Below are 23861 nucleotides of genomic sequence, written 5' to 3'. Positions count from 1 at the left end.
CAGATGCTTCAGGTTACAGATGCTTCAGGTTACAGACTCCGCTAATCCAGAAATAGTACCTCGGGTTAAGAACTTTGCTTCAGAATGAGAACAGAAATTGCACGGTGGCAGTGTGGTGGCAGTGGGAGGCCCCTTTATCTAAAATGGTACTTCAGGTTAAGAACAGTTTCAGGTCAAGAATGGACCTCCAGAATGAATTAAGTTCTTAACCCAAGGTACCACTGTACTAGAAGAGTGAATGCTGCTTTTCAAAGAGCTGAAAGCTGTTTAAAAGAGCTTTCATTGCTCTTGTTTTGTAAATTTATCTCCCTTTTACCACTGGGACAAAGGCTTGGCAAGTGTTAAAAAACTCTTTTACCTGATGGGTCAAAATAATATGTGCTATTGTAATGGGCAAAGATGCCTCTGTTGCATCGTTTTCAACTCCCTTAAAAATGTTTAAGAAAATGGGGTTGTCTTTGATCACACTGAGACATTAAGTGAGGATGAAGGCAATCTTTCTTACACCAGTCGTTCTGTGCTGGTAGGTCTGAGGAAATGAAGAGCAGAAACTTTTGCAGGAATGGCAAAAGCTCGCCAAAAGTCCCCAGTTCAGTTTCTGGTATCCTGAAATAGGGTTGAGAGACCCCTGTCTAAAACCCCAGAAAGCCACTGCCAGTCAGTGTGGGCGGTACTGGGCTAAATGGACCGGTGGTCTGACCTGTGAAAAGGCATTTCAGGTGTTGTTTGGCTGTTATATGTTTAATGTTTTAAAATTTAAGTATTTATTGAACTTTCCCCACAAATACACAAACAAGAAGGTAGTACAAAGTCAACATAGTGACACCCGCATGAGAAAAATGGGGATCAACAATGATGGCTACAGGCAAAAATAAAAATTGTTAGCTGTTTGACATGCTGCACTGTGGAGGGGAGGGTGCAGTCAGCTTTTATGAGTTGCCAGCTGACCAAACATGGCCCACAGTTAATGCCCAGCCAGTCAACTAGTCCACTGCCCATTTGAAGGCAGCATTTTGACAGGGAATCGCCACTCCTAGATTCTGCCAGACAGAGAAGTCCTCTAACAGTCGACAAGACACATGGGCCCTAGCTTCTGGGGGTGGTGGACTGAGGTGAGATCTGTAACTGCTGCCCACCTGAGAAGGGTGAGAGGCCATTAGCACTCTGAAATTGAGGTTTGGATGAAATCACTGAGTCAAACCAAAAGAAAAAAATGGGATGTCAGAGTGCCCAATCTTAGTCATTAACGTATGTACTGCAATAAAATGAAACCATGTCTTAGAAAACTTGGTTTAGATTTTTTTTAAAAAATGTATTATTTATTTCAGGAAATGTGTACACATGGGGGTTGTTGGAGGGTGAAGAAGAGAAAGTGCAAGTCCTGTTGCACAAATGCACTTCCATTGCACAAGCAAGTTGGCTGCACCAGATAGTGCCCACATTGGCCTCACAATTTAATTTATCCCACAGCTGCATGAAGTAGGAATCCAAAACCATTTGCGGGAATGAAATGCGATATGAAAATGGTTAATAGCAATATATGAGGTGAAGGCCTAGCTTGGCACTCAAGCCTGAATGAGCCTCTTTGACAGTGCCATTGTTACACTTGGTCGTAAGCTTCACCAACAACAATGTCATCACAAAAGTTCATTGGGATTGACAGTGCAAGCCTTTATATGTCTACTCAGAAGTAATCCCCACTGAATTCAATGGGGCTGGGAAGCCAGTGGTGATTGTGGTGAGCAAAGGGAATAGCCGTAGACCGAAGCCCCTGCAAAGTCCATATAGGATTGCAGCCTCGGTTTATTTAACTCTGTAATGCTTAATGTCTTTATATAATTTTGATTTTATACATCACCCTGGGCAAAACAAGCAAACAAACAAGGGCTGTTAAGTTGAATTAACCAATTAATTAGGAGGGAAGTAGGTGAGTATAAGCACATGTTTTGAGTTTTGGAAGGCCAGATTCACCCCAATTCTGTATTTCATCTAGCCCTACTTTTCTCAACAATGGAATTTTGGGGTTATGAGAAGGTCAGAAAAAAGGGGGAAGTTCTGGCTGCCCCCAGTTATATCCCTTGAACCTAAAACTCATGATGTTTTTTCACACCTTCACGCCAACTCTCAGGACGTCACTAACGTGCAATGTTCTTTTTTAAGGCACTTCATAAGAGCATGGTTAGGGGAAAACTCCGAAGGCCGCATTGTGACAGAAAATAGTCCCAAACAGAAACAGACGGTGGGTCGTTCAGCAGAGGTCTGGTTGCTTCAATCAACTCCAGCCTTGGGATCAGTAAGTAAAAGAGGGTTTGTTCTTAATGTTATGGATCTTGAGAAGATAGGAACATAGATACCCCAAAGGAAAAGGGACTCCTTGGGATGTCCTAGACTTTCCAGGAAGCAAGTGAAGGATACTATGCCTGAGAAGGGGAGAAGCATTTTTCTCCTGTACTCAAGGGTCTCCTGTTGATTCTTGGGCTTCCTAGCTGATGCAAGTCTTCCTTGCTACCATCTTCCAACTGAGCATCTTTATGTAAGGGAGGCTGGGGGAGTAGATGGGGCTTGGAGCTGCTGCATGTGAGGCTTGGAGAAGGCTGCAAGGTAGCCTTGCTGTATCCCACCAGCTTCCCTATAGTCCAGCATTCAGATGATTCTTGGAGCTGAGAACTTCAAGGATAAAGAGCGACTGGTCAACCTTCCAGAAGCTCCACTTCAACTCCTATTATCAGAGCCAAATGGGAAAGACTGAATCTCAGTGGTAGAACATCTGCTCTGTAAGAGGAAGGTCCCAGGATCAATTCCTGGGGACCTTCTGGGCTGGAGGAGAAGCCCACCTGCAACCTTAGAGAGCCACTGCTGCCATCAGTTAGTGTAGGCAATACTAGGCTTCCTATGTTCTGATACCAGGCCAGAGCAACAGCAACAGCTGAGAGGAAGGAAAATAGGCACATGAACCTTCACCATGCATCATGTTCAGCTTGAAAGCTTCCCACCACTCAGCCAAGGGAGAGGTCTAAAGAAGGTAAGTGAGAAAAGCCCCAGGGCTCCTTGCTAACTCTTCCCAAGCTTGTTACTCAGCTATGTCCCAGCAGGGCTACCTGCCAAGCTGCTTCTTGCCTCCAAGCTATGGATTATGCTAGGAAATTGGAGGAGGGCAAGGGGGCTACCCAGCAGTCTGGCTAAAGCCTGATGCTGAACTGGCAACTTCTGGGCTCCCAGAGGAGTGTTGGGCTTCAAGAAAGTAGCTGGGGAACAAGAGGACAACCTAAAAGCTTGCTCAGATGCGATGGCCAGCTAGCAGTTCCTTGACTTTCTAGCTGAAGGTTGGTCTTCAAGGAAACTGATAAGGTGGCAGTGGGGACTGACATCTACCCCAGCCAGATGCTCAGCTGTGAAATTTTTGACCTCACAGGTCAGCACGATTCAAGCTGGGGAAGGCAGTACTTGAAAGCTTGCTCCAAACCTAAGGCTCTTTTGGTAGACAGCTGCTGCCAAAGCAGGAGAGATAGCTCACTTCCCACCAGCTTCCCATAAGCCTATCTGAAAGCCTGCCCCATGCCTGATCCTCAGCTAGGAGATCCTTGGCACCCAGCTGAATACTAAGCTAAAACAAGCTTGCTCAGCTGTGAGATTCCTGGCTTCCTGGACAAGCAGTGCACTCTGTGAACCCTGGAGGGGAATGTGAGCTCTTTCTCACCTAATGTTCAGCGGGGACATTGTCCCATACCTAGTTCAGAACCAGGATTCAAGGAAGCTAACCCTGGAGCAAGTAGCAAAGCTGAAGCCAGCCCACAGTGTTAGGATTCTGGGTCCTGGGGAGCAGCAAGGGAGGCTGCCTCTGCTGTGAGCCTAATGCTCAGCTGAGAGATTGCTGACCTCCTAGCTGCATGCTAGGACCCAGAAAAGCTGGTGGGGAGCAGTCAGGAGGGCAGGCTGCCCACATGCTTGCTCCAAGCCCAATGTTCTGCTGGGAGATCCTTGACCACCTAACTGAGTGCTAGCTGAGTCACAGAAGCTTATGGGGAGCAGCCAAGGGGCTGCCCAGATGCTTCCCCAAGCCTGATGCACAGTTTGGAGATGTCTGAGCGCCTAGCTTATTATTCACAAATGCTGGCGTGGGGCAGCCAGGATTGAGGCTGCCTGAATGGCAGAAAACCCCAAACCTGATGCTGTGCTGGGAGATACTATCAGACAGTCAGCAGACTTCAAGGAAGATGGCAGGATACAACAGGGCTGCTTGCTCTAACCTAACGCCGTCTGGGAGCTTCCTGACTACCAGAAGAACGTTAGGCATCCTCTGGCAAGGAAGGTGTCTGAAAGTCCACCCAGGCAGATACTTCACTGGGAGATTTCTGACACCTCCCTCCCGCAATGAGCAGCAGGATTCAGCCTGCCAAGGGGACCAAGAGCTACTTGTGAGCTTGCTCCAAGTCTGATGCTCCAATGTGAGGCTCTTGGCATCCCAGATCCACAGCACATTTCAGATAAGGTGTTATGAAGCAAGGAATTAACTTAAAGCCCATGTAAAGCCCATGTTAAAGACTCATAACCTTCCTGAGCCTCAAGGAAGCTCACAGGGGGCAGCCAGGGTAGGGGGAACTGGATGAGTGCTAGCAGCTTAGAATGACAGGTTCCTGAGCCCTAAGATGTAGCAAGCTTTAAGGAAGCTGCTAGGTAGCTAGAAATGCTGTAAAAGTCTGGTCCAAGCCCGATGCTTAATTGGGAGATTCCAGACTATCCAGATGAGCAGCAGGCTTCATGGGGGCTGGGAGAAAAAAAGAGATATTATGCGAAAAGATCTGTCCCAGACCTGAAGCTCAGGCTGGAGATCCCCCAATTCCTACTGGAGCAGCAAGAAGCTGTATGGTATCAAGGAGGCTGTCTAAACCTGCTCCAAAGAAGATGCTCAGCTGGGAACCTGCTTGCCTCCCAGTTGAGCATCTGGCTGCAGGGAAGCCATCAGACTGCAAAGTTAAGGAAGCTGGAGTGGGGAGCCACAGGGCTACCTGAATGCCTGATGCTGGAGCTATGTATGGTGCGCAGCTTTGGGGGTTCATATTAGAGGCCTGAAGCAGCAAGCACAGCAAAGGAACAGGAGGGTTAGGAAGCAAGCAGCTTTGAGGAGACGAAATTCTGCTCCCTGCTCAGAAAGTGTTCTTTGGAGCAAAAAGATCTCTTAGCTTTCCTGGATTTCAAGGGCTGAAGCAGGCAGGAGCCCTGGCTTCTCTCTGCAGTGGGCTGCTATTGATGAGTGGGTTGAGCTGGTTAGGACAGGAGGCTTGGCAAAACTCCTAGCAGGGGAATGTATTGCAGGAAGGGTTTCAGGAGACCCACTGAAAGACAACTTTCTGGGCTCTGTACCCGGCCACAGGAGGGTAGTGTAATTGAGTGCTTCAGAGAAGGAGGAAAGTGGGATCTGGTGTACCTGAGAAATGCAGCTCTGGGGAACCTCATGCTCCTGGGAGATGGGAAAGGAGCACAACGACTTAAAACAAGCATGGAGTCTCAGCATTAGAAGGAGAGTGGTGTCTAGTGGTTGCAAGCTGGAGTCAGCAAGAGCTAGGACTCCCAGGTTTCGTTCTTAGCTCTGGCTTAGGAAGGGAAAATAGATGTGTAACAAACACCAGGATTTTTCAAATGAAGCTTCTGGGGTTACTAAGTGGGAAGCAGATGCAGCCAAGCTTTGGGGAACTTGTTGCTAGCTTTGGAAGTGTGGTGGATTTGAGAGCAAATGGATTTCAGGAAGCTGGAGTGGACTGGATAGGTTAGAGAGTTGGTAGCCCTAGCCACCTGTTGGGTTGAAATAAACGACAGACAAATGACAAGTGTCATATGGGAGGCATCTCTCGAGCATGTCTTGGGGAGTCCCTTTTATTGAATATTACAGCATTGCCACATATGTGTTTGTTGCTGATTGGTTAACACAAATACAATGCAAGCGTTGCATATAGGCATTAATCATCAATAGATTAAAGGTTGGGAAAGGGAACACATGGTTGGACAGGTATGAAAACCTCCTTATTAAACTATTACTAGTGATTGATATTGCAAAACTTAAAAGAGCATAACTATCGCATTCGGTAGATGTGGTCAACCATGCATTAAGAACAGGTCAGGGTACGATGTTTCATGAACTCAATGTGAACTAAACATTCTAGGGTGAGTGAGGAAGGAATGCTTCAGCTTAGAGCGGTTTGCCAGACTCATGTGCAGAAGCAGAACTTCCCATCAGCCACCATATTCTGTCTAGGGTTCTATATGGACCAGGAGGGACAGCCTCACCTTTGCCAGCTCAGTGCAGAAATTGTCAGGAATGTGAAAATAAGCATTCTGTATAAAGCTATTGCCAATGGCTTGGTAGAAAGCAAGAAAAAACAACTATTGACTAGTCTAATTCTATCCCCATTTTGGAAGGAAACTATGACATACTGGGGAAGGAGGTAGTGGTGTGAGTTGAGGTTTTATCAGATTGGGTTAGCAGAGTGCACTTGCAGGTAACACAGTGGGGCAGACTGGCCGCTTTTTTCTTGCAGAGCTTCCATGCTTTTAACAGTAGTCTAGCAGGCAGAAAATCAAGCAGTGAAGCTGTCCCCACCACTCCCTCTCCACTCCTGCACCTGCTGAACCTCTGCCTGTTGGGGATACATTAAAGGCTCAAGGGACTTGGCAGGGGAAAGGAACCACACCAGAATGGCTGGGATATAGGGTTGCCACCTCATTTTTCCTGCACGTGCTCCTGTGCCTGAGGTGCACATATTTAGCAGGGGAAACTATTCCTGGCATTGGAAAAGAGCAAAAGGGAAACATTCCATTGCTGAATGTGTGTGTGTCAGGCTGCGGTGATTAATAAAAAATGCCCCAAATATGTGACAGCAACCATAGGAAGTAATACAAAATCACTTGCGGCTTTAGGTCTCCATCAGGGCAAAATTAGTCTGTGTGCAACAGTCAGAGGCTGACTCAAAGTAAATCCCTAACCTTTAGACTTGTCAGTCTGTCCACACATACCTGAGGTTAAGGCAGGAGGCCTTTTGTCTTTTTTCAGGCAGACTTGGGGCCTCAGCTTCTTCTTCTTACAAAATTCAGCAGAGCATAGCAGTGGTCCAGCTCAAAGAATCCAGAGATTCTTTAGATCTCTGCTGGTCATAATAATGCTGACCACCATGGCATAAAATCTCGTGGTTTCTTCAGGCTAGATTTATTATTATAATTATTACTCATAAGCTGAATAGTTGAACATCCACTTTATCCAGTAGGAGGAAATTATCAGGTCAGTGTTTTGTCATTTGTGGAGTAGGTTGGGCCTATAAACCACCAGCTGCTGATACCCCATAGAATAGTTGATCTTACACACTTAGAACTCCAAACAAGTTGCAATTGGCTGTACAAACTGATTCGGCTTCACCTTCATATTATTACTGCCAGCTAATGATGTTCAAATATTCTCTAATCACAGTTTGCTTGCCTTTCCATTTTTTCTTCTTCTGTTGACCGCTGCTTTGTGATTGTCCCCTTACCCAGTTTCAGTCAAATTTGTATGTGAGGGGGCACCAAAAAGGACACCTGCAACCTGCGGCTGATGCTGAACAAAGAGGAAGTGAGAGAACTCGCACAACTAAAAGGAGGCCTGGAATTTTGAGATGTGGGCAATGCCAGCCAAAAATGCCACCCGAGAGAGTGAGAAACATGCACTAGCTCAAGATATAAGTCTATCAATGTTCAAGGAAGCTATGACACATTCACACCATACATTTAAAGCACTTTCGTCCCGCTGTTTCATGGCTTTCCCTAAAGAAGCCTGGGCACTGTAGTTTGTTAAGGGTGCTGGGAGCTGTCAGGAGACCCCTCAGAGAGCTACACTTCCCAGCATTCTTTGGGCAAAGCCATGACTTTTAAGGTGATGTAAGATCACTTTAAGTGGATGGTGTGGGTGTGACTGTGTTCATAGGCAAGTGCATTCAGGACTGCAGCTGCAGATCTTGAGCCAGAATTCAAATCTTGATTTCTTCACCCCACTGGTTTCTGTTAGGTGAAAGGGGCTTAAATCTAACGACTTGGTCTCAGGTGAGTGGTACATCAGCCACCAAAGAGAAGTGGTTGTTACCTTGGTTCAGAAGTAACACCCAGGCAAAAAAAAAGGGGGGTAGCTCCACAGCTAATGCTTTTCCCACTGTGGCAGGAAATCTGCAAGCTGCTGAAGTTTTTTTCACCAAGCAGAAGTCCAACAGCACCATCTTGGCCTAAGGCTCCACACCTCAACCGTCCTCAGACCTACCCTGTACCATTTCTTGAATGATTTTTTTGCCTGGTTGGAATATGAATTGTGATCATGGCTTTTGCTTACTTGGATAGGGAAATGGGGGGATGTGTGCATTGGAATCCTCTGACTTTTCTACAGGTAGAATGTACCAAGGTATGAACTGCATCTGTTGCTCTGCTCACCTGTGTTGCTTTTGCTTTTGCCTTTGGCTCTGCCGGTCAATGGCATGAGGCCCAAGAAGATTGGTTGCAGCAGAATGTGGCTCTCAAGCTACCATGGCTTCCCACCTTTTCCTGCCAACTTCCTGTTTCCTTTAGGCATAAGCCAGATGCAGGGACAGCAAGGCCAAAACTACACCCAAACCACATACTCCAGCATTCCTTCCCCTTGGCCATGAATGGGTGTTGCCTTCTCATGGCTGTAAGATTCGCTCACATCTCTCTCTCTCTCTCTTTTAATCAATGTAGAATGCAAAATGCAAATGTCTCCTGCATGTTTAGATAACTGACAAACTTAAGGCCAAAAAGATGAAATTAATTATTCACTGAATAACAGCGCAATTGCAGCTGAATGACATAAGTCAAGTATTAGGAAAACTCAGAGAGAAACAGTCTGTCAGTGGGTGTTAAAACAGGGCTGCATGCATTCTGCAAAGAATTCAGAATCCTAAGCTTATTTTAAAAGAACATTTATAGCTGGGAAAATCAGCTTGAAAGTGATACATCAGCACAACATATATCTCCTTGTCCCTTCCTCTAACAAATAGCAGAGATCAATCCTGCATTCTTAAATCCAGCCAGGACTGGAAATGGTTGACAACGACAGAACTCTCCATGAACTTGAGCACGCCCGAGAATCTTTCAGGACAATGCTCTACCTCAAAGGAGATGATGAGATCCTGTAACCCACACTCAGCTGATGGAATTATAGAAAAGTAGAATTGGAAGGGACCCCCAAGGGGCATCTATTCCAACCCCCTGTATTGCAGGAACACACAAGCATCCAGATTGGCTGGACAGCATATACTCAACATGTCTTTCTCTTTCATTGCAGCAAGTGCCACAGCCCCGACGGTCTTCCCATTGCCTCCCTGTAGCCAAGACTCCTCTACTGCCTCCCAGGTCTCCATAGGTTGTCTGGTCTCTGGCTACTTTCCTGAACCGGTCACAGTGCAATGGAATTCAGGAGCCATCTCCAGCGGCATCCGGACCTTCCCTGCACTATTGGATTCATCCAGGGGCCTCTACACCCTCACCAGCCAGCTCACCATCCCAACCAGCACCTGGGAATCAGAGAAGATTGAATGCAAAGTCGCCCATGCAGCTACCAGCTCTGAAATCACCAAGGAGATTGAGCGTGAGTCTGGCTGGGCCATTGTTATCTGCTTCCCTTTTGACCCTCAAATGGACACTCAATATGGTGAAAGAAAGGAAAGCGAAATACTTTGGTGGAGAGAGTTGGGGAATAGATGCAATATTTTTGGGTGGCGCTATTGTCTGGTAAGAGACGCGGGTGGCGCTGTGGGTTAAACCACAGAGCCTAGGACTTGCCAATCAGAAGGTCAGTGGTTCAAATCCCCGCAATGGGGTGAGCTCCCGTTGCTCGGTTCCAGCTCCTGCCAACCTAGCAGTTCGAAAGCACATCAAAGTGCAAGTAGATAAATAGGTACCACTCCAGCAGGAAGGTAAACGGCGTTTCTGTGTGCTGCTCTGGTTCGCTAGAAGTGGCTTAGTCATGCTGGCCACACGACCTGGAAGCTGTACGCCGGCTCCCTCAGCCAGTAAAGCAAGATGAGTGCCGCAACCCCAGAGTCGGTCACGACTGGACCTAGTGGTCAGGGGTCCCTTTACCTTTACTTTATTGTCTGGTACCAAGGCACATTAAGCAGGCAGCGCAAGAAAAGGCAGAGACAAGTTGAAGTAGTCAGGGACAAAAAAGTAGTCAGGGACAAGTTGAAGAAACACTCAGAGTCAACTTTTTTGAATACATTTCAAGGTTTGGTTGTTGAATTTACAATGATTCGTGGCTATTTATTTTTAAATTTTGTTTACTGCTGCTTCATTCTGGGAACAAAGTTACAAATATTAGTAGTGTATACACAGTGTTTGCTGCCGTGGGCATTCATGACCCCCACCTTTAATATCTTATATGAGCTGTCAAGCTGTAGAAAGAGTGAAGTGAATTAAGAAATGGGGGTGGGGGTGGGGGTGGATATTCCCGAGGCCCAATAACTTGTAATGATGGAAGGAATGGCTAGGATTGATCACCTTGTACTATCCTTTGTGCTGAAGCAGGCAAGGCAAAGCATGATAGCTACAGGGGTGAGGCAAGCTTTGAATAGGGATACAAAGTAGGAAAACAGTGCATTTCTGAGTGAGTGTTCAAAACATTGGGATCATGATATCAAAAGGAGGGAAGAATAGTAATAGGAGAATCAAAAGATGTCAATGGCAGATGAGATAGTGGTCACTCACCCTCCAGTCTTCTAACTAAGTGGATTCCTCTGTTTGGGTCTCAGGGCTTACGCTGAGTGGTAGACAAGTAGCGTCCTATCAAATCTGTCCTTCTCTGGATTTTGCAAAGTAGTTCTCCAGCCAAGTAGTATGTACAAAACTGCATCAACTAGGGGGAATTGTGCCCCCACACCAATCTATGATATGAATAACATAAAAATCCATCATATTGAGAGCACTGCTTAGCAAAAATGTTTATGTTATGCAAAATTGCATACAAAGGTTTGTATGTTAGGAGAAATTTGGATTAAAATGCACATGAGTAAGACCTTGTTTTTTTAAAATAGTTGCAAACTGATGTGGAGAACTGGGAGAATAAGAAACTAAGAGGAAACCGAAACTGACAATTTCACCCATCCCTACCTCTCATAAATTATATCCTTCCAGGCTCTATTGCACTACCTCCAGTGGCCCCAGAAGTCCGCCTGCTCCATTCCTCCTGCAAACCCAGATCCAGTGATGCCACCATTGAGCTGATGTGTGTGATCTCTAGCTTTTACCCCAAAATGCTGACAGTGGAATGGCTGGTGGGTGGGCAAGCTGGGCTCCTGGCTTCATTCACTGAGCAGCCCAGGAAAGATGCCCACGGATACACCTTCAGCACCACAAGCACAGTCAACGTCAGCCAAGAAGACTGGCAGGCTGGGAATACCTACTACTGCCAGGTATTCCACGAAGAAACCCAAACCAAAGTGAAAAGCAAAGCGAAGATATGTGAAGGTAGGAAAGGTTGACTGAGCTGGCACTTGTGTTTTCCTCTGTTTTGGTGGGCATGGACTGGAATGCAAGGGGGAGGAGGCCAACTGCTTCCAGATTGAGAATCCTCTCATACATGGGATAATAATTACAAAACAGCCTCCTCCCTAATTTGTGTATATATAGCTGCTTTCAATTAAGGCCCATTAATTGACCTTACTGATAGTGTTGTTGTTTTCCATTTCTACACTGCCACAAGGAGTGTACTTGTTGAGAGGTGCAGGCAAGCCGCTGAAACAGCAGAGAAGTGGGGGTTGGTTAGAGAACTAACATGAAGTTTGTGTCTCCAGATAATGCTGAATGCCCTTCCAGCGGCATTAATGTGCACATCATACCCCCAACGCCACAAGACCTGTACGTAAACAATGACCCCAAGCTCACTTGTGTGGTGGAGAATCTGGAAAACGCAGATGGGCTGAAAGTCACTTGGTCACGAGCGGATTCTGGACCCGTGAGCCCAGAACTACTGGAAGTGAAAGAAGAACGTAATGGAAGGTTCACTGCTACCAGCTCCCTCCCTGTCACAACATGGCTGCAGGGTGAGAAATTCACCTGCAACGTGGAATATCCAGGCTTGACTGCTCCCATCACTAAGACCATTGCCAAGACAACAGGTAAGGGGGGAAACAGAGTTGGTCTCCCATCATGGGGTTGGTGTCCTTGTGTTCCAGCAGGAAAGAGAATACTTAAACACACAGCACCACTTGGCTCATCGGCAATTTACACTGTGGACACACTTTACAATTTCACACAGTCTGGTGGGGGTATTGTGCAGGTTTGCACAATCATTCTACACTTGTCTCTGCTCACAGGTTTTTATAGTGCTTGAAAACACACAACACCACTTGGCTCATCTGCAATTCACACTGGAAACACACTTTGCAGTGGCAAAGGAGGTCTGGAAAACCATTCCCCTTTGCTCACAGGTTTTTATGGTACTTGAAAAACCTGCAATGCATTTTTTATTATTATTAGAAGGCAACTCTTGGACCAAGGTGGGGGGGGAAGGGTGTGTCCCCCACAGGGGTCAGTGACTCTCACATAACAATTTTCATTCCCATAAAACTATTGCCATCTCCACTCTATTGATATTGTTTCCCTAGCATTGATTGAACCTACATGAAAGATTGAGCCGGTTCTGTTGAAAGCAGTTCTTCATGCACTTTCCCTGATGGCCCGGTTCACACATTGTGGAGCTACCTGGGTATCTGCTGTGCAGAGGTTGCTGCATGAGCATTTCAAGATTTTAAACTATGCTTGCCTTTCGACCCCCGGCCCTGCAGGAACTTGAGCATACCAATAACTTCTCAGTAAAGGCTGGGATTCTGTGTGCTGCATGATATCCGTATATATATTGGGAAGCAGGGCTGTTGAAATCTTAAATCACTGCTATCTCATGTAGTTCAGATAATACAATTGGCCAGTTAGGGTAATTATTGGGAACATGCTGCTGCTATGAAGTGTGTGTGGACAGTCTGCAATGACCCTGTCTGGAGTACCTATGTTCAAGACAACAAAATCACAGTCTTTCCCTACAAGACCCTCATTCTCAACATTGCATTCACTAATTTGGCTTAATGTTAATAATTGTTGCTTCCTCCGTTTCTCTTACACATTTCGCCCCCTCCTCTCAAAAAGGCACGAGAACCCCTCCCGGAGTGTTCCTCTACCCCCCTCACCACGAGGAAATCAACGCTCAGCCAGCAATGCTGACTCTCACCTGCCTGGTCACAGGATTCACCCCAAAAGAAGTTTCTATCCAGTGGCTGAGGAATCACAATGCCATGCCTGAAGACCATCATGTCAACACGCCAGTCATAAAGGACAACAAGAACGACTCCTACTTTCTATACAGCCACATGAAAATCCCATTCGCTGACTGGAACAATGGAGTTTCACACACCTGCATGGTTATCCACGAAGCCCTCCCCATGAAGTTCACCCAGAGGACCGTGGAGAAAATCCAGGGTAAAAAACGATGACCATCCCTCCTACGGCATTGCAACCTCTTCAGCCTCTCCCAGATTTTTTTCTCTAGCATTGTTAGATAACCCTGTGGAAATAATTTCCATGAATAAAAAGAGAACCAACTCAGATATATCCCATGTTGTGGTCATTTGCAGGGGACTCGATGACTGGGGTGGGGTGGGTTCTGGAATGCAAGGAGAGAATGGATTAAGGGGGGTCTTCATGATATTGGAAGCAAAATGTATTCGCCATTATCAGAGCTATGCCATGGGGAGCAGGGAGGTTGCAAAGGTCAGTATATGCATAGTTTTACTGCTCACAGCAGGCCCTTGCTATGTCCCAGAAGTGAGAGTGATTTGGTCCAAAGACACACAGTGAGCTTCATCTAGTTAAGTGGTGATTTGAATCTGGGTCACCTTCCACCGGACGCAAGTCCAGCATCCTGTCATTTGCTCCACACTGGCTTCCCTCTGTACATGTCCACACACAGGAAGCTGCTCTCCTTTTAACGTCTGGTGCTGAAAACAACAAAGAGGCTGTTGTAACATTAAAGAGGAATATTTATGTACCCGTCTCTCCCACAAAGATTCTGTTACAGATCCCCCTCAACCCCATCACCACCATCACCATCAGTAGCTTTGCCCCGGCCTCAACTGCCCCATCAGTTCCTGAATGGAATTGTTGTTCAAACCATCCAGTCATGGCAGAGGCTGCCGTGTTCACTGCAGGCCCAGAAACAGTATTATAACTCAATGTTCTGTGTATTAGAAGCTGATATATAATATACAGCAGGAAAAGAGGCTGTAAAGGACAGTATAAACAAGCAAAGAAGAAGCAGCAACAGAGCAAGGGGAGCAGAAAATAAAGCAGGTGCAAGATGCTAACAAGGCTCAAGTAGCTCATACAGAGGCGACAGATTTAGATACATTGCAGCATGCGTGGGAAAAACATGAACCCATATATATAAAACAAGGGAGTGAAAATAAAAAGGCTGGGGAATGGCGGACATGATTGTAGAGAAACAAGAGCTAAATGCATTTTTAAACATATACCGATAGTAATGATAATGATAATTTTAAATCTGAAACATTCACCGAAAATCAAAGCAAAAGCCTCGTCTGCTAATTTTGCCTTCTTGATATGAAAATATACATATAATATGGAGAGACCTGCCCATATTAATAATAATAATAATAATAATATTTTTTTATTTATACCCCGCCCTCCCCAGCCAAGGCCGGGCTCAGAGCGGCTTACAAGCAATAATAAAAACAAGATGAGTGATTACAACTTAAAAACAAAAATAAAATACAACATTAAAATAATGGAACATTAAAATATTAAAATGAAGCCTCATTGCAGGAGAAGGAAAAGAAAAAAGGGGGGGGAATCAAATTGGCTCCAATACAAAGGCCAGGCGGAACAACTCTGTCTTACAGGCCCTGCGGAAAGAAATCAGATCCTGCAGGGCCCTGGTCTCATGAGACAGAGCGTTCCACCAAGTTGGGGCCAGTGCTGAAAAGGCCCTGTCTCTGGTTGAAGCCAATCTAACTTCCTTAGGGCCTGGGACCACTAGGGTGTTGTTATTTATGGACCTTGAGGCTCTCCGTGGGGCATACCAGGCGAGGCGGTCCCGTAGGTACGAGGGTCCTAGGCCGTGAAGGGCTTTAAAGGTCAAAAGCAGCACCTTAAATCTGACCCTGTACTCCACCGGGAGCCAGTGCAGCTTGAAAAGCACTGGATGAATATGCTCCCATGGCAGAGACCCCGTGAGGAGCCTCGTTGCAGCATTCTGCACCCGCTGGAGTTTCTGGGAGATTAGATTAGAAGATCAGTGGGAAATTATTTTGCATTGCGCTTCTCCGTCTTCCCCTAATCAGGAAATATCTTACAAGATGTGAGAAGCTGACTTTTATTGAGCCTCATCTGCCCTCCTTCTCAGCCTAATGCTTGTCACTCTGACAAGCTCTTCAAGCTCCCCTTAAATGTTCTTATAGAAGCAGTTAAGACAAGCTGAGACAAAGGCATAGATCTCATTGCAGTTGTTGGCTGTGATCACTATTTGAAATCCTCCTTTTCAGCGGTACTGTGCTTCTGAATGCCAATTGCAGAAGACAAACTGACAGTGGAGGGCAAAGGTCTTCATGTGGCACCAGACCAGCCACTGTTGGACATGCTTAGACAAGATCCTTCATCAAGGTTGCGCCTGTTCACATGCTCAGAGCAGACCCATTGGGATTAATGAATATGACTAATTTAGGGCCATTAATTAAAACAGCTCTGCTCTGAGTAGGACTAGCATTGAGTGCAACTGATGCAAAGTGCACTCTCTACATCAGAGCTAGAACCTCAGTCCAACAGCAGGTACAGAGCTTATCTGGATGGAGGCGGAAGCACAGGTGTAGGCAAAGCATCCTGTGGGAAGTTAGCTCAATGGAGAGCAGCAGCAAAGTACTCATAGGGCCAGAAAATAGCCAGCTGTCGTCTGGTGCAACAGACATGCCCACTCACCATTGAAACATATACCCTCTCACCCCCATCAATTCACATTGTCTGGATTGTTGTGCATTTCAGTGAGAGGGCAAAGAATGCACAATACCTGCATCGCCTGAAAAACAGTGAATAATTTCTGAGGGCCAAGCTAAAAGTGATTCCTTGTTGAGTGGGGCATTTGGGGGGGGGGCTGTGGCGCACAAAAAGAAGTTTCCTCCTACACAACCCCCTACCATGGTATCTATAGAAGCTTATGGCAAATTACAGCCACAAGGAATGATAATGTTCATCAGGACTGCATATAAAATTACCTCCCTTTGCACCAGGGTCCTTAACAAAACTTGGCCCTCAAAGTTGGCTATCTACTACGTAAAAACAGAAATATGTCAAATTCAAATAACACATTTAACCTAACATTGTGTTTTATCGATGTTGTTTTAAAAGCTGCCTTGAGTCCAGGCCTGGGGGAAAGACATGATATAAATAAATCACTATAATAATAACAACAGTAATAGTGATAATAAGCCTAGTTTGACTCTAAATATGACTGAGATGGGCGAGCAAACTGAGCCAAGACTGGATAGATGGGTTCATAGGTCAGATGGATGAGGAGCCATGAAAGATTCACAAAATATCCAGGCCACATGAATGGATTAGTCATACAGTGGTACCTTGGTTGTCGAACGGCTTGGCTCCCAAACAAATCAGCTCCCGAACGCTGCAAACCCGGAAGTGAGTGTTCCGGTTTGCGAACGTTTTTTGAAAGCCGAACATCTGACGTGACTTCCATGGCTCCCGATTGACGGCAGAAAGCTCCGACAACCAAGGTACCACTGTACTTTTGTCAGATAGGGATATGAGAGAGATACGTTAGGGAAGGAGTTTGCATGGTGTGCATGGCAGTGCCCAAAGTTGCAGAGTGGGGATATGTTCTCCAAAGAGATCCCCTCATAACTACCCAATCAAACACAAAAAATGATGAGCTGACTCAAAGTTTCACATTTTGGATGATGATCTTGAAAATCAATGACAGAAGAAACTCAACTGTCCAAGCACACTCGAGTCCAGACATCCATGCTTTTGGAAACTACAAGTGCCCAGGTCTCCACTCAACTGCTCCTGCTCTAGTTATGCTGCAAGACTCCGATTTTTCTCTCGGCTTGTGTAAGAATTTCCCTGCTGATAACACTGGAAGGATGGAGACGTGAGCAGGCAGGAGTTCAATAGAATAGAGGGAAGAAATCACTGCCATAAGCAAAGGACAGCAATGAATGTACAGTGGAATACTGGTTCTCAAACGGCTTAGTTGATGAACAAATCAGCTCCCAAACATCGAAAACCCAGAAGTAAGTGTTCCAGTTTTGGAACGTTCTTCGGAAGCCGAACATCCAGTGCAGCTGTCAGCTATTGTTTCTGGGGCACCTGCACCAATCGGAAGCTGCGCCTTGGTTTTCGAACATTTTGGAAGTCAAATGGACTTCCGGAACAGATTACATTCAAGAACCAAGGTACCACTGTAGAGACAAACACAAGCCCTCATGCAAAGAAAAATGCAAATTTATATGCACATTCATATAAATGGCTAGAGCCAACATCAGAGCCAACAAATATTTGACATACTGGCACTTCTTGACAGTTTTTGAAGATGGTGGATCTAAAACTCTGGTACTGGCAAGTTAACCCAGTATTAGATAAAAGTGTTTGCGTCCAGTGAAACAAAGGAAGAGAGTAACAGAAGACATTACAGAATGTCCTACCTCTCTCATCAGAATTAGAAGAGACCCCATATTTAGAAGACACCCCATGGGCTGCCAGGGTGCGGCCTCAGCCATCTACAACGTCCTTCCCACACCTACTCCCTGGTTACTCCTTGCTTCAATGTTAGCAGGTGGTCTGCTTAGTGCACTCGTTAGCATTCGGTTTGGTGCTTAGAACTCCAGATTCAAATCACTCCTCAACCATGAAGCTCACTGTGTGGCCTTTCTAAACCACTTTCCACAACAAGTTTATCAGAAACAAGCTGATAAGAATTGGATGAACTGGTCCTTTAGGCAGAGTGCCGGAAAAGGGAGAAGGAGAGCTCTCCCAACAGAGTGAAGTTACTCTGTAGGACTAGGCACAAACATTACATGGGGAGAACAGAGAGGGTTCCCAAAGATCCTACACCAAGCCACTAATCCAAAATTTAGATAATATTAATTGTTACAGAAGCCATAGATGATCTTGCAGGTGTGAAGTTTGTGTATAATGGATTTTGTAGTCTATGTTAGACTGGAAGAAAAAGGAGGAATAATAGTAATGGAAGTACGTGGGTGGCACTGTGGGTTAAACCACAGAGCCTAGGACTTGCTGATCAGAAAGTCGGGGGTTCGAATCCCCATGATGGGGTGAGCTCCCATTGCTCAGTCCCTGCTCCTGCCAACCTAGCAGTTCGAAAGCACATCAAAGTGCAAGTAGATAAATAGGTACCGCTCTAGTGGGAAGGTATACAGCATTTCCGTGCGCTGCTCTGGTTCGCAAGAAGTGGCTTAGTCATGCTGGCCACGTGACCCGGAAGCTGTTTGCCAGCTCCCTCGGCTAATAAAGCGAGATGAGCGCCACAACCCCAGAGTCGGCCACAACTGGACCTAATGGTCAGGGGTCCCTTTACCTTTTAACAGTAGCACAGAACCCATGATTCAACATAATTCTATCATTTATATCATTAAGGGCAGGACAAATGGTAGCAGATAGAATCCACTGGGCAATGTGAATTTTTAAATGGCAACCCATAGCCTGGCTTTAAGTAAGGAATTGTCATAGTGGAATTGCACCGTGACAGAATTCCTACCATGTGGGCTTCCTACATCCCTGCCTGCATCTGCAATTACTACAATGACAGTCAAATTTAGGAACAGATGCCTTTGGATTCTTGCACCATGGGTTGATGACAAAGTGTAGAAATATGAGTGGTGGGTGAAGGAACGGCTGAAGTTATTTTATATTAAACACTGGAAATGACATCTCTTTCTTCCCTCACAGAGACGACTGTGTCAGCAGATGTTGATTATAGTGATGAGAAAAAGGAGGAACTGGATAACTTGTGGGTGACCATCTTTGTTTTCTTCCTTCTCTTCATCCTCAGTGTTTGCTATAGTGCCACCGTGACACTGTTCAAAGTGAGTAGAGGAGAAGCAATACTACATATCCACACTTGCATCTTACATAAACACTGCAGAGATGGGGGGGAGAGACAAAATAATAAAAAATAAAAAAATTATTTATACCCCGCCCTCCCTGGCCAGAATCAGGCTCAGGGCGGCTAACACCAATAAAATTACAATAAAATGTAATAGGGAAAAAAAGTTAATTAAATTACGGGTTAAAATACAATTTAAAATGCAGTCTCATTTTAGTAGTAGCCCATAAATCAAAACCATAAGGGGAGGGAAACATAAGGGTCAGACTGAGTCCAAACCAAAGGCCAGGTGGAACAGCTCCATCTTGTAGGCCCTGCAGAAAGATGTCAAATCCCGCAGGGCCCTGGTCTCTTGTGACAAAGCGTTCCACCAAGTCGGGGCCAGTACTGAAAAGGCCCTGGCCCTAGTTGAGACCAATCTAACCACCTTGCGGCTCGGGACCTCCAAAGTGTTGTTATTTGTGGACCTTAAGGTCCTCCCCGGGGCATACTAGGAGAGGCGGTCCCGTAGGTACGAGGGTCCTAGGATAAGGCTGAAATATTAGTACTGCTTATCGTAAATTAGTGAATGGTTCTGTGGAGGACTTAGCATATACCTTTACACTGTGTCAAACAGCCCATTAAAATCAGAAGAATGGATGAAGAAAAAGATTTGACTTGTTGGTTGGCAAGACAAGTTGAGGAATAGGAGGATGGGGAAAAGATGACAAGGAAAGATTTTATTATACATTGCCAAAAGGACGTACTTCTTCATAGTTAAACAGTGGAATTTGCTCCCCCAAGAGGCAATGTTGGCCATTCAACTTGGAAAGCTTTAAAAGAGGGTTAGACAAATTAATGGATAAGGTTAAGACTGACTAATACCCGCAAAGACAATGTTTTACTTCCATTGTTGAAGGCAGCATGCCTCCTAGAACAACTTGTGAGTATAGCACCTTCAAGTCCTGCTTTGAGGCTTCCACCGGGGGCATCTGATTGGTCACTAATAACAAATAGAATTTGCATATTATTATTCTTCCATGCTCATGTCTGTTCTACGTCTTTCTTTATCCCCACTCCCACTCCTTCCCACAGGTAAAATGGCTCTTCTCTAGGATGCTGCAGCTGAAGAAGCAGCCACCAGGCCCTGATTATAAGAATGTGATCCAACGAGTGGCCTAGAAGCATCTTCCTGGGAGCTTGCCCTAAACCTTGGGAGGTGCAAAGAAGAAGTCACTGGCTGGAGACAGGACTCCATCTCCAGTATAAACACCTTACGTTTCTCTCTAACAGCCCAAGTTCTTCCCTGGCAAGTAGATATGAAGGCCTGTCCACTCAGGGATTTGTCATGTGAGAGAGGCAATTTTGCTAAAGCCTAGAGCACTGCACTCCCTAGATATCTGATTTCCACAGCCAAGGAGAGCGGAACCAGTTCTCCCACCCAACCTGCGATTGTAAAGCATGGAGGCAGACACAGGCCTTGAGAAAGGTCCTTTGGCATGTCGACTTAGAAGTAAATCCTACTGAATTCAATGGGATGAACTCAGTGTGCATAGGGCTTCAGCCTTAGCGTCTTGAGCTACACTGAGCACCTTCAGTCCTTACTTCCATTGCAACATCCCCATTTCAGAGCTTCAGGCCTCCTCTCCACCCCATGTGAAATCCTATTCTGTGCCTGTTCATCCAGTGTCCCTGCTTCACTAGCAGGCTTCCAGCCTCAGGAAGCCATGAGAGTCTCTGACCTGTTCTATTATAGTCAGATCCACTTATGTACATCCTATAACTCTTTCCATATACTTAAACAAACCAATTTTGTGACCCACCTACCACTACTGTGTTCTTCATGAGACCCACGACTAGCACTGAGGACATTTCTGCTATTTTCATATACTGTAGTGCATGTTTTGTGGTCATAAATATATTTACTAGACAATAATAAAAACACAAATAAAGAAAATCGTCTTCTGAAGGTTTTTGTTTGTTTTTGTTCCTCCTTCACATACTTTCAGGAAGGAATTTCATCCTCTTTTGAAAATTCTGCCTGTTGTCCTTCATTCCCATAAAATCAGTGGCAGAGGAACCTGAAGACTCCAGGTGTCGTTGGACCTAGCAGTAGCAGCCAAAATAACAAATGGTCGAGGATGATGGGTTTTGTAGTCTAACAACCTCTGGAGGATCATAGTTTCCTCTGCCAGTTTGCATTTCTTAGTGCAGAAAGTATTGATCTGATGTGTAGAGATCTTTCCTATTCTAATTAATTCAAGAGGGTTCTGGAAGCTTCTCTGTGTGAAAGAAGCAAGTGGAAGGTTCATAATGTTTGGGTTATACCTTCAGATAATAATAATAACAATAATAACAATAATAATTTATTTATATCCCGCCCTCCCCGGCCAAAGCCGGGCTCAGTATAGCTGGCTTAAACTGGTTCTCTTATCTCTTTCTGTCAGGGTTATGCTGACTATAAAAATAGACCAGAAGGACCCTAGGTTTCACTTTCACTTTCTATCTCTTTTCCTCCTAGGACAGTATGGGGTTCTGTACATGTGTTTAGTGTTAAGGCTTAGACTTATTACAAGTTATTGTAAGTTTAAGTCAAGTCTGCTGCTACTGGATTTCTTATGGTCAGTGCCAAGTCTGAATGTATTGGATTTGCGACCATTACGCTCATTTGCCTTCAGTAGTAGTAAAGCTCTGCTGGATGAAATATTCATCGTCTCTGGTCTATTTTGTTGGGAATCCTGCAGCATGTTTAAGGTTTTGCTCTGCTAACTATACATCAGAGTTCTGCTCTGGATCATATTGAGTAGAATTTCAATGACATCCTCCCCCTTTACTTACATCTTGGATTGCCTAGACTCTTACACAGAGCCACTTCTATCTGTTCCTTCAAAGGCTTTCTCAAAGCTCACCTTTTCCCTAAACCCCTTTGGCCCTTCAGGCTCATCCATGACTCAGAGGAAGCCAGATACTAGAGGAGAGAAAGATGTTTTTAAAAGCCTTCACTCTTGTTTTGTAAATTTATGCCACCTTTACTACTGGGATGAAGCCTTGACAGGCTCCTGTTGTGGTACAAAAAGAAAACAAATCCACAATTTGTTTCGCCTGATGGGACATTTCCAACACACATGAAGCCTTGGATAAACCTTTCTACTTAAAAGGCATATTGAAAGAAGAAAGCCCTTGGGTGCCCTATCATAATATGTAATGGAAAGAAAGTCCAAAGGGTAGATACGACCTCACAAATGGCCCATTTTTATATCGTATGGAAGGAATCTCCAAATAAAATTGTCTCTGCAGGCGGCCCTCACCTGCAGAACACTTGGTGATCATTTGGGACAATGCAAAGGGAGTAAAACTATGATACAGTGGTACCTCAGGTTACATACGCTTCAGGTTACATACGCTTCAAGTTACAGACTCCGCTAACCCAGAAATAGTACCTCGGGTTAAGAACTTTGCTTTAGGATGAGAACAGAAATCGTGCTCTGGCGGCGCGGCAGCAGGAGGAGGCCCCATTAGCTAAAGTGGTGCTTCAGGTTAAGAACAGTTTCAGGTTAAGAACTGCCCTCCGGAACAAATTAAGTCCTTAACCCGAGGTACCACTGTATTCAGCTTCAGGAAGCAAACTTAGCTTGAGCATTTCTCTGCTATCACTCTTTGCACTTCTCAGTTTCTAGTCCCACCAATGCAGTGGTGGGAATCACTGTCCTTTGAGCCCTCAAAAATGCCCCAAAGGAAGATTGTATTCTGCCAAGTGCCAATTAGTTACTATTTAAGGGATATCATTCCTTATATTCACAACTACCAGGAAGTTTCCATATTTTCCACAGGTGCCAAAACCAACTGGATGGTTTTAAAACGTGTGGGTTTTTTTAATCCCATCAGAGACTTCCAAATAAAACCCCACAGCCCTCTCCTTACTGACTGGCATTTTCCATCATCCCAAAACAGCATGAGAAGAGTGATAGGAGCTACAATCCGGCAACATCTGGAAGGCAGAAGACTGCTACCACAGAACACCACAAAGCATTTAAAACACATGCAACTCCCATTGGTTGCAAAGCAATAATGGGGGATACTTTTGACTCAGTGACAAAGCTCTGCATATATGTTTATAATGAAGAAATGTTAAACAACCTCTGTGGCAGAGTTGTAGGCCTTGCTTTGTTATAATGCCGCAAGCCTGTGCAGCAGCGGTTCTCAGTGACAGCTACTGAGAAAGAGGCACAATCAGTGCCCTGTGAGAAAGGTGGTAAATTTAATTAACTGGTAACTAATAAATGATTGGTTTAATTAAGAAGCATGTTAGCAAGTAGAAACAAATGGTTGGAATTCTTTTCCTTGGCCAGGTTAACTCCAAATTTTGCTACTTCATAGCAACTGAAAGTCTGGATTTTGAAAACAAGAAAACAAGTCAACACAAACAAATAAGAGCGGGAAGAAAGGGAAGTTGTGTGTAGGCAAAAGTTTCATTGTTTAATATCTTTATATCTTATAAATCAAGGTGGTTCGCACGTAAGATTAAGCCAAACCATGGCCTAGCTCATTGCAGCATAGAGAGAAACATGATTAAGTTTAATTAACTGATAATTAATAGATCCTTAATTAATTAAGAATTAGGTAAGTAAGTGAAAACAAATGGCTGGAGTTTTTCCTTGGCAAGGTTAACTGCAACAATTTTTGCTATTTCGCAGCCTTATGTATCTCAGGAAAT

General features: G+C 45.0%; 2 gene segments (V, D, J or C); both read left to right on the top strand.

The window, feature by feature from the left end:
* Positions 1-1575: 1575 nt before the first annotated feature.
* LOC309517554 (Ig gamma-2C chain C region-like) lies at positions 1576-13623 on the top strand. The segment is given in 6 exons: positions 1576-1612; positions 2231-2293; positions 9314-9616; positions 11161-11493; positions 11820-12143; positions 13168-13623.
* A 3585-nt stretch (positions 13624-17208) lies between these two features.
* On the top strand, positions 17209-21072 carry LOC309516919 (immunoglobulin heavy constant gamma 2B-like). The segment is given in 3 exons: positions 17209-17336; positions 19012-19148; positions 20243-21072.
* The last annotated feature ends 2789 nt before the right edge of the window (positions 21073-23861 follow it).

This window comes from Podarcis vaucheri, assembly GCF_965113315.1.
Source record: "Podarcis vaucheri genome assembly, chromosome: 13".
Lineage (NCBI taxonomy): Eukaryota > Metazoa > Chordata > Lepidosauria > Squamata > Lacertidae > Podarcis > Podarcis vaucheri.
Note: the sequence above shows the minus strand (reverse complement) of the source record. Positions and strands in the feature narration are given on the sequence as shown.